Source organism: Glycine soja, chromosome 7 (genome assembly GCF_004193775.1).
Source record: "Glycine soja cultivar W05 chromosome 7, ASM419377v2, whole genome shotgun sequence".
Taxonomy (NCBI): domain Eukaryota; kingdom Viridiplantae; phylum Streptophyta; class Magnoliopsida; order Fabales; family Fabaceae; genus Glycine; species Glycine soja.
In genome coordinates, this window is record NC_041008.1 from 11,379,684 (window position 1) to 11,392,701 (window position 13,018).

The window sequence follows — 13,018 nt, forward strand, 5'->3', positions numbered from 1 at the left end:
TTTGAGTGGAAAATTTTGTAACAGATTATAAGTTAAGTCAAATATTTTCATTGACATTAATATATTGGTAACCAACAAACATTTTGAAATCATCACTTGCATCCTCTCAGGTATGTCCGTATCATTTACACAACTATCCTCTCTAGCTATGTGCATGTCAGTAGGGATGAATGATTTATATTTGTTAGGATCATCAGACTTAGTAGCCTGAATTTGAACTTTCCCAATGTGGTTTTCCAGCTGACCTTCCTTGCCAAAACTATGTTTGCCTTTTGAAAATGCAGGCAAATATTTCACGGCTTTAAGCTTTTTTTGTCTATAGGCAAAGTTGACAACAAAATCACATATTAAAGAGGTAATAACTTATTTTTCATAGGTTATGACATAAGAATAGTGAGCCACTAAAAAAATTGAGTATATGGAAATACATGAGAGAACCCACCTTCCCGTAGATGATATCTTCATCGTCCACTATAAAATCTTCCATGCCATCCTCCACATCATCGTTAGTCTCATCTTCAGCAATATCACCAAAAGTGATACTAGAAATCTAGAATTTTTTAATCAATTTACAAACAATATCATGCCAAGAAACCAAATTGAAAACACATGAATCAAGCATTATTGTTCCTAACACAATGTGGATTAGGCATTATTGTTCCAAACTATAAGATGATTATCAGATCACACTGCAAGCTATCATAGGAAATTTTAAGAAGCAACAGAAAGAAAATGAAGATGATAAAACCATAAGCAGATACAAATCACCTCTATCGTCAGGTGAGTATTCCATCAGCTCGTAGTCTACACCAACTTTTCTAAGCCTCTTGAATTTTCCTTTAATCTAGAAAAAATAAATGAAGATGAAAGAAAGAAGCATGATAAATGAAGTCATTTTTCACCAGCCATGTGGAAATTTGTCAAATGTTTTATTTCCTTGGTGCCTGTGTAATTATACTATGTCACTTCAATATGTTATATTACCACGCTTAGTTTAGTTTAGTTAATATCATGATTCTTATTGTAGTCTATGGACATTGTAGGCATCAATGATATTGAGATTCATAATTATCAGATAAACCTGGAAGGAAGTGGTTCCTCTAGAATAACTCGACTATCTCCAAACACAAAAAAAAATTATCGTTATAAAAAAATTGAAGCATGAACCAAGATCGAAACTATTAGGTGATATTTTTCAGTTGGAACTTGAAAGTAAACTGAGCAAGTTAAATGTTACTAAATAAAGCAATTTAAATCTATTGCTTTAAAATAATATTGGTCTGTGGTATAACAAATGTTTCAATTATTAGAAAGCACTGACAGTTCTCCACTGGGGTGGTGTCTAAAGCAATTTGGTTTATCAAAATTACTAAGGCTATATACATTCGAAATTTGTGTGATTTTGCAGTTCTCCACTGGGGTGGTGTCTAAAGCAATTTGGTTTATCAAAATTTTCTATATTAAGAAATCAATAGTGTAAGTGCTCCTAGTTTCTAGATCACCACATCAAGAACAGGAAAAATCTACGCTTGACACAAAAAATAAAAGAACGAAAAAAGAGAAAACATTAACAAGCAGAAATATGAAGGTAGCTTTAATGTGCTTCTTGAATGTGCTAAGTTTGCTGCAATTTTGTTCTTTAATGCACATCAAAATTCAGGCCATATTATTTGAATGATTTTGTTGAAGTTGTAATATATCACTCTGTTTATCTACAAAACAATCTTTTGTTTATACTCATGTATCAAATTTTTTATTCTTTCAATTTAAAACCTTTTGATATAAAATATTATTTGAATAATACCCAAAAGCAAACATTAGTCATTTTATTGCATCAAGTTAGAATACTAAGAGCTAAAAATCTATTTATCTAGAAAGCATATGCTTATATGGGATGTAATTGCACTTAATTGCAGTTTTATAAGAAAAAATAATGTTAAGAGTTAAAAGCTTACCTAGGATCAATAACTCAACAACCATGACCCCAATTAAATCAAACAAGAGTGGGACATAGTATATAATCATGTTTCTACCCTCCACAAGGACACTGCAAAGCTAGTGAAATGTCACAAAATCAGAGAACAAATTTTCAACCATATTGGAAAGGGACATGAAAGGGTATCTATCTACACCAAAATTCTTAATAGATGAGGTCTTAAGTGTAAACACAAAGTATCAAGTTTGGATGAAATATATGGCAATGAGTAAACACTAAAAAATATACCAATATGAATAAGCAACACATAATAATGTCATTTATCAGGAGCTAGGAGCAACTGTTGAACACAAAAAAATACAACAAACAATTACTTTCCACGACACATGATCACTTTCAGGTTAGTATTTGACCTCACCAAAGCATCATATCATATGAATTACAAGAATTGATCCCATATGCAATGTATGGTATTGAGAGTATAAGAAATAATGGATTGCAATCAAAATCAGCAACAATTCATATGTAGCATATAGTAAATTAACAAACTAGGGACTCTTTGCCTTCTCCCTCCACAGGCTCTGCTAGAAGAGACACAATGTTAGCCACGTGCTTTTGCAGATACGACAATTGATGCACCTCTTCATCAGCCTGGGATGACATAAACCACTGATTGTTGTTGTATGCGAGTTGCAAAGCATTCAGTATCAAAATCAACATTTCTAGTTTAGTATCAAATCAACAATAAAATCACTCAAAATGAAATTGCAGCAATTTAATACAGAAATCAAATACTAATAGCATCATCACGAACAAAAAAGCACCAAACACCAACTAAAAAATAAAGAATACCAAATCCAAGGGTTCAAGTGTGAAAGTAAACACAAGAAATAAATCCAAGATTTAGCAATTAAGTAATGCATTAGTCCAAAACAACACCTCAATGCTTAATAGTGCATAATAACGCATCAAATTCCATCATGAAAAAAGCTAGGATGGAAGGAAAATGAAGAATTCACATGAAACGGTGAGAGAGAGAATAAGTAGCCATCAAAGGCGGAGGTGGAAGGCTAGACATCAACTATGGTTGGGGAGTCCTTGTGCTTGCGTAGGAGAAACCTCTAGTAGGATTGAATGTAGAGGAACCAAACCAGATCATGGATGTCGACACTGATGGAATTAATTTCCCCAAGCTTCAAGACGACAAGAGGTTCAGAGTTAGACTGCAAAATCAAGGCAATGGTATTGAGGATAAGCCTGGCATGCTCAATGGAGATCTATAGTTACTCGAAGATTTTCACAAGTTGACTCGCTGGTTGGAGGATAACTCGAGAAGCTTGTGCTTCAACAAAATTAGGGTTTGTGTCAGGTTGGAGAAGATGAGGCATAAGATTGGCAAGAAGTTGTGCTCGAAGGCCTCGTGCCTTGGGTGAATCATGGTGGTTGGGTTCCTCGCCAATGAAGATGACATGGATGTCTCTGTTGGTTCTTTCATGGCAACGCCGAGTGAAAAATCATGACAAAATGAGAGAGAGGGAGAGAGAGGGGAAAAAAAAAGAAAGAAAGAGTTGTAGATCTTTGATTCAGGAACAAGTAGAGGAAGAAGAGAGAGATACAAGTGCGTTCTCGTGGAGTTTACTGAGAGAACAATGACCAAGGCACGACAACGAGGAAAGGAAGGAGATAAGAAGCTTATGTGTGAGTGAGAGGAGAAGGTTCGTGTGAGAGAAAACTGCGTGAGACACAAGTTTTCAAAGTCACGGGTCTACTACAACGGTTTTCAAAAACCCATCGTTGTAGTCACTCTTCAATGATGGTTTTTTGAATAACCTTCCTTAAAATAGAAATTCCATGATGGTTATTTGAAAATCATCTTCATTGTCAATCCATCTAATTACTAGATTGCCACAACATTGTATTTAATGATGGTTTCTGAAAATTGTCATTGATGGTGCATTGTAAAAAAACATTTTTTGGAGTAGTGCTTAGAACTTCTATTATTAGAGAACCAAGTACAAATACTATGCACATGCAACTCCTTCAAGTTCTTCCTCTCCCTTGAACCCTACAAGAGAAAGAACCAGAGTTGAAACCCCATTAACTCAGAAAAGCCTTGGTAACCATAACCAAGATTTAGAAAGTAGAAAAAAAATAGAATTGGACTGAATGCACCTTGATGTGTAGATCATAACATTGGTAATTGCCAAATTTCAATTATTTTTGGGATTAAATTGTTAGCACTTATCTTTTAACTATAATAGTTTTCTTATAAACTACCCTTAAATCTAGTTGTTCTATATATTGTACATTTACTAATGTTGTTTAAATATGAAAGATTCATCTATGATTTTGTAAGTTTTGATGGTTGTTTGTTAGATTCAGACACAAAGCCAAAAGGAAGGGATAAAAGGTCTTTTCACAAAGATGTATGACTCCAAATTTTCCTAGGCTAGCAACCAGTTTGCCTGTGCTAAAGATCTTACTTCAACCCTAAGCAAGCAACTTGCCTGGGCGAGCCACAACTCGCTTGCGCAAGTGGATGCCTTCAACAGTAAGCCACAAATTCGCCTGGGCGAGCTACAACTTGCCTGGGAAAATTTGTCTGCTCTCCTAGACTGTTTTCTATAAATAGCCATGCATGTTGAGGAAGAAAGGATCCTAGTAGCCTTCAGTAGATAAAAAAATGCAGAGAGAGCCAGGAAGAAGAAAGAAAAAAAAGGATAAGTGGAGCCGAGGTGCTGTAGAGTTATGACCGTGGATCACATCCTTTGTCATTTCTCTTATTAGTCTTGTGCTTTGTGCAATGATCGGTTAGTTTTTTTAAAGGATTGGATGTAATCTTTGTACCCATATGTATCTCTTTTGATATTTATCAAATTTTGATTAATGAGTTGAGAAAGTCAATCCCTTCCCCATTGACTCTAGTAGTCTAGGGTTGACTTTGTAGCCTTTGTTGACTTTTATCATTTTTAGTAGAAAATGAGTATTTTCCTCATTTATCCCATTTTCTCCACTTAATTTTACTCTGTTATTATTCTAATAATTTATTTAATTATTTTTCTATACTATTATTGTTGTTATTTCTAATATTAATACAATTTAATATTTATAGTCTAATTTTTGGGATGCTACAATTTGTTGGGTAGAATGCGTGACTAGATTAATGGTTTTTCTCCTAAGGTGGCACAAAGGGATCGGTGGTTGTAGATATTCAATTTTGTCCAACCAGACTAAAAAATGCTTATTTTTTTTTAAAAATGATTAAATAAAAATTTAAGAAAATGCATGAAAATATTTTAAAAAAGAAAATAAATGAAAAGCAAAATTATAAAATATATAAAAAGACAAAAAATACAAAATAACATTTTAGATAAAAAAAAAATAAAGGAAAGAAAGCAAAATACATGCACTTATTCAAAATGCAAGGGCTATTTTCAGAATGCTTCTAAGCTTCCTTTTTCTTGTCTCGCACCATAACAACAAAACAAAATGCATCAAAAAAAGGGAAAAAGAATTTTGGAAAAAGAAGAAAGAAAGTTGTAAGTATAAAAAGAGGGGAAAGATCACCAACGTGAACAACAATAATGTGGTTCATAGGAAGCAACCAATTTTCTTTCTTGGTTTTCTTTTATATAATTTCCTTTTGCTTGCAAATCATAAAACTGCTTGTGCATGCATTATGCTTTATACAATGTGTTATTTTGACTGGTTTTGTTTGGTCTCTTTCACCCATAAAAAACACTCAACGTCACACAATTTGGGGGGCTCATGACACTTTCTATTCCTCACCCGTCACAAGTTTCACATTGTATCATTGCGATCGAATCACACAAAAATTAGAGAGATCGAGAGGCTGTGCAAGTATGGAACTATACAATTGATGATGACATAAAGAAATTAATTGGTACTACCTATACCAACAAGATGCATCTACTTTTCGGTAGCCCATCACTTAAGAACTTCATAGTTAAGAGTGTTTAGCTTGGAGTAGTTATGAGATGGGTCACCTTCTAGAAGTTTTTGTTAAGTCTGGTTGCATCCAAGTCACATTGGATTGTTCCAAATAATTAAATCCCTAAGGTTTTCATGTTAACAAAGTATAAATTTTATGTGTAAACCTTTCATACTTAAGTTATAGGTTTATCTATCTCTGTGAGATACAAGTAGAAAGCATGAGTATAAAAGGCTCTAGACGATAGCTAAAGTATTAGTCATTGGATGATATTGTCTCAACGTCTAGTCCTGAGAAGACAAGTGCCTTAGCACTTGGCTCATAGCACAAAGGCAATGGAACAATTACTCAATCCTTAAGTACTACAAAGTTATCATCAGAAAGTAACTTCCATAGGTTTAGTAAACACTCGTTCCATAGCGCACAAAAGGGAAGATTTAAATTATCTTGTCTTGACATTTTTAATTCCTTTTGTCTTGTGTTTTTGAAGTTATATTTGATTTGTACACTGAAATTTAGCTCTAAGCACTAGGAAACACTAGCAAATTGTATTCCTCTAAAGATATGTTGCAGAAAGTGTTTGTGTTCCCTACTTTCTGTGAACAATAACAACCTCATGTAAAGTGCCAAAGCTATTAGACAATGGCTAACTGGGATCTCTAAAGTCTATATAAAGCCTAAAAATCTTCATGTTAAGGTTGTTGAAACACAAGAGAATAATCTAAACAAAATGAACAAAGTGTTGTAACAAATCCATTGATATTTGTTTGAGAAAAGCTTTCAAAGTTTTCAAATTTTTTTTATCCATTACACTATTCAACCCCCCCCCCCTTCCTCTTTCTAGTGTGTTTCATGTACTTCAGCTAGTATTAGAGCTTGGCCTCTGGTTTGAGCTTTTGATAGAGTAGAGGAAAGTAAATTCCTGAAATAATGGAAGAAGGATTTTCTCTGAACAATCCCCCCATGTTCAATAGAGCCAACTATGACTATTGGAAGGAAAGAATGATTGCCTTCTTTTAATCCATTCACATTGATATGTGGGATGCTATAGAAAAGGGCAATCATATTCCCTTAGATGCTTAGAAGGATAAGATCCCCAAGAACAAATGGATGGATGAACATAAGTCTAGATTTCTTCTCAACTCAAGTGCAAGAAATGCTTTGTTGTGTGCTCTGTCACAAGAAGAATATTCCAAGGTTCACAGCTTTAGAAGTGCCAAACAAATGTTGGACACCTTAGCCATTACCTACGAGGGGTCCTCTGAGGTAAAACATAACAAGTTTAGTCTTTTGACACATAAGTATGAACTCTTTCGTATGGAAAAGGGAGAAGATATCCAAACCATTATGAATGAGCTTCGCTATCTAGGTAGACATTATGATAATTATGATCATGTTGATAAAATCTTACAAAGTTTATCTAGAAAGTTGAGATCACATGTTATATCATTAAGAGCCACCAAGAATCTTGATTCAATGACTCTTGAAGAGCTTATTGGGATTCTTAAAGTCTATGAGCAAGAGCTTGCTCAAGATGAAGGAACAAAGAAAAGGAAGTCGCTAGCCCTTACGGTTCAAAGACCAAAACGTAACTCAACGTCCAAAGAGTCATCATCCAAGGTCTATGTTGTTAATGATGCTTCAAAGGAAGAATCTAATGATGATGACTCAAATGAAGAAGATGACGAGTTGAGTATGATCACCAGAAGGATCATAAAGATGTGGAAAAACAATAACTCCTCCAGGTTCAACAATTTATCTAAAAGATCCTTCCACAAGAAGGAGAAAATTCCAGTCATCTACTATGAGTGCAAGAAGCCAAGACACTTCAAGTCAAAATGTCTTGATCTTGAAAAGTCAAAAGATAAGAAGAAGAATTTCTTCAAGTAAAAAAAGAAAAGCCCCATGAGCATATGGGAGGACCTGGATGATTCATCGTCTAATGAGGATAGTGAAGAAGAAGCCAACTTGTGTCTAATGACACTGCCAACTTTGATGATGAAGAGGTAATATTCGAATCTAAAGAATATTTAATTAAAGGATACAATCAACTTTTATCTACTTCAGCTTGCGTCTCTAAAGCTTATAGGAAACTAAACAAACATTTTCAAAATATTCAAAGAAAGAATGAGGATCTCAAGAAAACTCATCAAGCTTATTTAGTTGATTTTGTCATAGAAACCACTTCACCTAGTGATGTACAAGATACATCTGTTTGTGAGGAGGTCAAAGGATTACTAGATGAAAAGGTATTTAGTTGATGAAAGATTATTCTTAAAGGATTTTCAAGACTTGGAAGAAAGGGTGAAGTCCCTAACGACAACTCTTGAAGATTCAGAAGAAGAGCATAAGTAAATGCTTAAATAAAAGCTCTTACTTCAAAAATAATGCACTCTTGCTAATAATGAGCTTGACAAGTTGAAAAAGAAGAACTCAGATCTTTGAAAAAAATGTCAACATCATAAAAAGATATCTTCTGATTTAAACTATAAGCTTAAAGGATGTGAGGTCTTGAAGGAACTACCTCTTAAGATTGAAAAACTCTATAAGGAGATAGAAACCTTAAGAGATAACCTAGGAAAATTTATTGGTGGTCATGAAACTCTTAATAAAATTATTAAGGTACAAAACCCCAAAGATAAATCTGGCCATGGTTTGAAAGGCAAAAAGGTTGTGGAAAAAAGGGTCATGAAACTCATAAGTGCAAGGACCTCCCTAAAAAGGGCAACCCATCAAAGGATCCATCTAGTGCTTACCAGCACCCACATGCTAATAAGAAAAAATGACCCAAAAAGATTTGGGTACCTAAGAATAAAATAATTCTTGTTGTAGACCTCCTTGATAGTAGGAAAGAAACACCAGGCATGGTACCTAGATAGTGGTTGCTCACGACACATGACAGGTGAAAAGTCTATGTTCCAATCCCTATGCCCTATGCCAGATAGGGTGGTCACTTTCTAAGGGAATAAGAAAGGTCTAATAACCAGTGTAGGTAAGGTTTGTATTCCTCCCTATCTTCCTATTGATAATGTTTTACATGTTAAAGGGTCAAAGCATAATCTGTTGAGCATAAGTCAATTATGTGACATTGGATACAATGTCACCTTTAACAAGGATGTGTGTATCGTCCAGAACAAGGACAAGTCTTTACTCTTCTCCACTAAGACACTAGGAAATCTCTATAAGATTAAACTTATTGATCTATCCAGTTGAAAGGTTTCATGCTTACTCTTAGTCAAAGAGCATCATTGGGTATGGCATAAGAAGCTTGGTCATGCTACCTTGAGGTTAATATCAAAGCTTCAAAAGTATAGCCTCATAAGAGGATTTCCAAAGTTGTCATATCAAAATGATTCCCTTTGTGAAGCTTGCCATAAAAAGGAAACAAGTAAAATGTTCGTTTAAATCCAAACATATTGTTTCCACTTTTAGGCCTTTAGAGCTCCTACACATTGACCTATTTAGACCAATCAGGACTGCATCCCTCTTTGGATGCATATATGGTCTGGTCATAGTGAAAGATTACCCCAGATAGGCATGGGTCAGGTTTCTAACCCACAAGGATGAGTCTATTGATACCTTTTATAAATTCAGAAAAAAGAATCAGAATGAAAAAGGTATTTATATCTCTTCAATCAGAAGTGATCACGGGGGAGAGTTTGAAAAAAATTATGAAGAGAATGATATTCACCCCTATTTTTCCACTCCAAGAACACCACAACAGAATATAGTTGTTGGGAGGAAAAATAGATCTCTTCAAGAAATGTCTAGGACCATGTGATGCAATCTTGCCCCCAAGGGAATTGGATAGAAGACTCCAAGACGATTGGGCCAGAGAGGCAAGAGAAGCCCCTAGGGTTCTCATGAGCCTTATGGTAGATTTTGGGCCCATGGGCTAAGTATGAGCTCACTTATATTTGTACATATTAGATTAGGATTTCATTATTTTTGGGCCTTGTATTTTGGGCTCCATAATGTAGGTAGGGTACCCTAAAAATGTAGGATTTTCATCCCTTGTATTTTAGGGCACCTAAACTAGTTTTTGTATTATGGGTAGTTTTGTAATTTCACATGCATTAAGTGAATATTTGATGTGTGTGTTGGAAAATAAATTTAATTGAATTGGGAGAATCCCAATCCAATTAAATTTTAGAGGGGAAGGTGAGAATTTGCTTGCTACACCCATTGTCACATCATATAATCACACTTTGTGCATGTCCTTCATGCTTTACATGCCTCATGACACCTAAGCACACTTAATGGAGAATCTTGGAATTGATCTTAGATTAGTTGACTGAACCATAGCTAAAATTCACTAATCATAATTAGTGAAATTTTGGCTCAAAAGTTTGGCTTCACAAATTCAATTCAAATTCAAGTGAAATTTGAATAGAAATTCAAATTTCCCTTCAATTTTATGTGACACTTAGGCTATAAATAGAGGTCTTGTGTGTGCATTTTTTTCAACTTTGATCATTTGAGAATTACACTTAAAATTTCATACCTCATTTGAGGCACATAATTTCGTGCTCCTTCTCTCCCTCTTCCTCCACTCATCTTCTCTTACCTTCAAGCTCTTATCCATGGCTTCCTATGGTGGTGAGCTTCTTCTTGACTCATCTTCTCCTTGAAGTGGCATCTCCAATCATCTTTCTTCTTTCTCCATTTTGCTTCCATTGATATTCAAGAATCAAATGACTCCATTGATGAAGAAGATCCAAGGCCTACAAGCTCCACCTGGAGCTACATCATGTGGTATTAGAGCATCTTCATCTAGGTGATGCTCTTTTTCTTCCTCTATCTTTTTGTTCGGTCAATTCACTTTAATTCCTTGTTCTTCATCTTATTCTCCATGTATATACTCCATTTTATCGGGGTTTGGTGTAGTTTAGAGTGGATTCAAAAAAATAAATCGATTAAATCTTAGATCTACACTTGTTCTTGCATTTCAATGGTTCAAATTTTATAGATCTACTCTTGAATCATGTTTTTGTGTTGAGTTTAGGTTGTATCTTTTTTTAGTCATAATCTTCTTGTGCTGAACCTTTGGATTTAAATTTTCTTCCAAAATATTGATTAGAAAAAGAAAACACAAAAAATCTAAGTGTAAATCACTTAATCCATGTTGTCTTAGAGTCATGTTTAGTCATAATAATTGTCACATTGTTCTAAGTTTGTGGTGAATTTTGATTTGGTTGATTGAATTCTAGATACATTTTTTCATGTATTCTTGTCATTCTTAGCCTATCTTTTTAATTTTGAGTCTAATTCATGCATGTTATTTAGTTCATAACATGTTCTAAATCAATTCCTAGAAGTAGTCTTGTTGTTGAATTTTTGTTTTTGTTTTCTAAGTTTCCTACATGATGTCTATGAAGAAATTGAGTTGTGGTTAGATTTGTGAATCAGAATAAGTCTTAAGTTCTCTTTAATTGTGTTATTCAAGACAATTGAGCATAAGCAAACACAAATTGTAATTATCTAAGCCTTAAGCAACATAAACACTACTCTTGATTTCTAGGTTGAAATCGCTGGTGCTGGCAGCTTGAACATACAAACTTGTAAAAATTATTGGGAATTGGTCACTGTGAATTTTGAGCTGAAATTTTTACTGCAATTTCTAGACATCTGAACAAAAATTATAAAAATAAGAACCAAGCGATTTGGATAAAATTAAAAAATATGAAAAATCACACAAATTGGTAGGAAAATCGATGTCCGAGAAAAAAAAGTGAATGAAAAGTGTGCTTGTTGTTTTGGCTCGAAATTTGTTCTATAATTTGTGCCTATTTTATACCAATCATAGTTCTAAAATTTCAATTAAAAATTACTGTGAAAATAAGGGCCAAAACTATAGGTTTCTTGAGTCTTATTTTTTTTTGTTTTTTTACTCTACTCTAAAGCAATTCTAGGTTTCTCTTTGAGTCTTAGCTTGTTTTTATGTATTTTTCATTGCTTTAATTGTTGAATAATCCTTGAAAACATATTGTTAAAACTCCATTGGTTTAGCTTTCATTTCATTTTTTTTTTGTCTTTGGTTATTGCTTGTCACTTTGTTTCCTTGTTTGTGAGTGGCCATATAGGGAATTGGAAAGGAGGATTGGTGTCATCCCTTGAAGAATTTGAGTCAAGAAGCAATGGGCCAACCACCTTAAGAGCTACTGGACTAAGAAGCACTCCAAATTTAGTGAATCACAAAAGAAAGAACAACCACCAAAATTGAGGACCGTTATTGTAATTTTGTAATTGGGAATTTACTTACCTTCATTGCTTTCAAGTTTTGTAATAAAAAGGCATTTCATTGGAAGTGTGTTGGGAGCCTCCAATAGGTTACCAAACTTCCATTTATGTGTAATAATTTTAGGCAATTTTCCCTTAGGATAGTGAGTGTTTTGTTGGGAACCTTAAATGTGGTCATGCAAACACTTTTAGGATTCGCCTAGTTTACATTTCTTGCATTTTATTTCTTGCTTACTTTCATAGCCTATTTTCTTTACCTTGAATTGTCAAACATCCTAGATAACTTGCCTATTACCAATTAGTTTTTACCTTATCTTTCACAACAAGAAAGAACCACAACTTAGGAACCAACATGAGTCTTCATTCTTCATCTAGTGTTAATGGTGAGGGTTCTACTCCTAAGGACCCCTTGTATAAGATATTAGATGAGTTGAGATCCCTTAAGTTGTGGAAAGAAAAACAAGAGAGAAAAGAAAAAGGTAAAAAAAAAGTGGAAGAAATAAGTCAAGATGAAATAGAGAAAATAAGAGATGAAGAAAGAAGAAAAATAATGAAAGAAATGAAAACAGAAAAACGTCTCCTATATTAGTCATGACTCTTGCAATAGTTTAAGTGAAAAACTTAGCAAGTATTATAGAAGGTGTCATAGTTCACATACTAATCATCATTCCCAAAGAAAAGAAAAAGATAGAAGACCTCAAGAGGTTAACATTAGCCTCCTATATTTTCATGGAAAAGATAATGTTGAGGCCTATTTAGATTGGGAAATGAGGGTTGAACAACTTTTTGCTTGCCATCATATTAGCGAAGAGAGAAAAGTTCCATTGGCTACCCTTAGCTTTCAAAGGTGTGCCCTCTATTGTTGGACTTCCCTTGCTAGGGAATGAAGG